A 3,621-nucleotide genomic window follows, 5' to 3' on the forward strand; every position below is an offset into this window, starting at 1 on the left:
AGACAAAAAGGCACGTGTATTAAATGTCAAGATTTGCCTTTTTGATTTTGAGAGGGAAAAGCAGACTGTTGGTTTTTTCAGAACAGAGAATGATGAGTCGCGAAACAGAGACTGATAAACGATCTTTGTTTTCTGCAGAAGCAGAATTTATCCAGAATTTTCTGGATTTCTCATAATTTTCAATTTTTCTTTGATCAAATTGAAACTATCCTCGACAAGAGGCTTTGTAAAAATGTCAGCAAGTTGATTTTGAGTATCAACAAAGATTAATTCAACATCTTTCTTATTGACATGATCACGAATGAAATGATGTTTTATTTCAATATGTTTTGATCTAGAATGCTGAATGGGATTTTTTGATAAATTTATAGCACTTGTATTATCACAATAAATTGGAATACTGGAATAGCTTACAAAGTAATCTTGAAGTTGATTTTTAATCTACAAAACCTGTGAACAACAGTTTGCCGCTGAAACATATTCAGCCTCCGTTGTGGATAGTGCTATGGTGTTCTGTTTTCTGCACAACCAACTGATTAATGCTTCGCCTAATAACTGACATGCTTCACTCGTGCTTTTTCTTTCAATTTTATCTTCGGCGTAATCAACATCACAATATGCTATAATATCAAAATATGAACCCTTTCTATACCAAAGATCAAGATTAGTTGTTCCAACAAGATATCTAAAAATGCGTTTTACTGCTGTTAAATGGGATTCTTTTGGCGCTGATTGAAATCGAGCGCATAATCATACTGCAAACACTATATATGGTCTGCTAGCAGTTAGATATAACAAGGAACCAATCATTCCTCGATATTCTTTCTCAGAAACAGACTTACCATTTTCATCCTTTTTTAACGAAGTAGATGGATGCATGGGGGTTGTCATAATTTTTGACTCATTCATTTTATATTTGATCAACAGATCTTTGATGTACTTTTCTTGACAAATAAAAATGTCTTTTTCGTATTGTTTGATTTGTAAACCAAGAAAATATCTTAATTCCCCCATCATGCTCATTTCAAATTCACTTTGCATAAGTTTTGAGAAATTTTCACACAGTTTTTCATTTGTTGATCCAAAGATGATGTCATCCACATATACTTGAACAATGAGTAATTCATTTCCCTCTGTTTTCTTAAATAAAGTAGTATCGATTTTTCCTCTTTGAAAATCATTTTCAATTAGAAATGAACTCAGCCATTCATACCAAGCCCTTGGTTCTTGCTTTAAACCATATAGTGTTTTGGTAAGTTTGAAAACATGATTTGGTTTTGATTGACTTTCAAAACCTGGGGGCTGTTTTACATACACCTGTTCATTTAAAAATCCATTCAAGAAGACACTTTTAACATCCATTTGAAACAATTTGATAAGTTTATGAGATGCATATGCAAGAAGTATTTGAGTGGCTTCTAACCTTGCAACTGGAGCAAAGGTTTCATCATAGTCTATACCTTCTTGTTGATTGTAACCTTGAGCTACTAATCTTGCTTTGTTTCTAACAACCTTACCTTCTTCATCAAGTTTGTTTCTGAATACCCATCGAGTGCCTATGATTGTTTGATCTAATGGATCTGGTACTATAGTCCAGACTTCGTTTTTCTCAAACTGCAGTAGTTCTTCCTTCATGGCATTTACCCAAGATTGATCAAAAATTGCATATTTGATTGATTTTGGCTCAATCTGAGATATCATTGCCATGTTGTCTTCATCAATCTTGAATGATTTTCTGGTTCTGATTCCATCAGGTGTGTTTCTAATGATCTGGGTTTGAGGATGATCTTCAATTGTTTTCCAACTTTTTGGTGGAGAATGAAACGGAGATTGTTTATCAATCTCTGTTTTCTGCAGATTGTTTTGTTGTTGTGTTTCAACTGGAGTTTCTTCTTCCTCATCCTTTTTACTTATGTCTAAGTCATCAAAATCATCAAACAATATATGCATACTTATTTCAACAACGTTAGTTCTTAAATTGAACACTCTATAACCTTTAGATTCGGTTGAGTATCCAAGAAAGATTGTTTTTTCAGATTTTGCATCAAATTTTCCAATAAGATCTTTGTTGTTTAAAATGTAACAATAACACCCAAAGATGTGAAAGTAAGAGACGTTTGGTTTTCTGTTTTTCCAGATTTCGTATGGAGTTTTGTTGATGATTTTTCTGATGGACACACTGTTTAAAATATAACAAGATGTGTTTATGGCTTCAGCCCAAAAGTATCTTTCAACATTTGATTCTTCCAAAATAGTTCTTGCCATTTCTTGGAGTGTTCTGTTTTTTCTTTCAACAACTCCATTTTGTTGTGGAGTTATTGCACATGAAAGATTGGGAGATATACCGAGTTCATCAAAAAAAATTTGAAAGAAACATTGATGAATTCTCCTCCATGATCACTTCTTACAGAAATGATACTGAATTCTTTTTCGTTTTGAACTCTTTTACAAAATGTTTTGAATGCTTCAAAAACATCATCCTTTTGTTTTAAAAACAGAACTCGTGTAAATCTTGAGAAATAATCAACAATAACAAAACCATATTTCATTCCTCCTAGACTTGTTGTCTTGACAGGCCCAAATAAATCTATGTGAAGTAGTTCGAGAGTTCTATTTGTTGTTACAAAATCTTTTACGTGAAAGCTAATTTTGACTTGCTTACCTTTGGCACAAGCTTCACATATTTTATCTTTTTCAAAATTAAGTTTTGGTAAGCCTCTAACAAGATCAAGTTTGGAAATTTTTGAAATGGTTTTCATACTAATATGCCCAGCCCTTTTATGCCAAATCCATTTATCTTTATTGATTGATATAAAGCATGATTCATCAGGTAATTCTTCAAGATATAAAACATAAAAAAATTTCTTGCGTTTTCCAGAAAACAGAATTTCTCCAGTTTTAGCTTTCTTGATTTCACATACATTTGGTTTAAAGACGACTTCGCATCCATTGTGCTTTAAACCTTCCACATATTGAACATTATTTATTTGAGCAGAGTTTGTCTTACCAATGGTTCCATTACCTTTAATTTGAGCTTGATCATCATTGCCAAACGTGACCGAACCACCATCTTTCTTGATGAAGGTTATGAAACAGTTTTTATCTCCTGTCATGTGTCTTGAGCAACCACTGTTTAAGAACCAAGGCTTTCTCTTTGTATTTGGAGAACCAACCTGCATGTGATATTATTTCAGCCTTAGGTACCCACTTTGTTTTGGGTCCTTGAGAGTTAGTTTTTTCTTTGAAATGATATATCATTCCTTTATTTTTAAAAACAGTTGTGTTTTTAGTCGTTGGTTTTGAAATGGATTTAACAATGTAGATTTCAGAAGATTTAAGCTTTGGTTTAAACGAGTTTCCAAGGCGTATAGCTTGTGATTTGGAACTTTCTCCGTTTGGGAGCCAACCTGGAGAATGTTCTTCGTTTTGCTGTTTTTTTGGCACTGTTTTGACAGAATGATTCTCTTTTTTAAAACCCTTTTTCTTTCAATTTTTTCATCTCTTTTTCTAAAATAGCAAGCAAATTCCAAATGTCCAAGTTTTTTACAATATGAGCATCTAGTCTTGCATTTTTCTTCCTTTCTTTCTTGGACAAAGAAATTTTCATATAGCTTGGTTTTT

At 32.7% G+C, this 3,621-nt stretch overlaps 1 pseudogene; it reads right to left on the reverse strand.

Annotated features, from left to right (window-relative positions):
- Nucleotides 1-441: 441 nt before the first annotated feature.
- Nucleotides 442-3,621, reverse strand: part of LOC140920124 (uncharacterized) — a 4,745-nt pseudogene continuing 1,565 nt past the window's right edge.

This window comes from Cicer arietinum, chromosome 4, assembly GCF_000331145.2.
Source record: "Cicer arietinum cultivar CDC Frontier isolate Library 1 chromosome 4, Cicar.CDCFrontier_v2.0, whole genome shotgun sequence".
In the NCBI taxonomy this organism is placed as follows: domain Eukaryota; kingdom Viridiplantae; phylum Streptophyta; class Magnoliopsida; order Fabales; family Fabaceae; genus Cicer; species Cicer arietinum.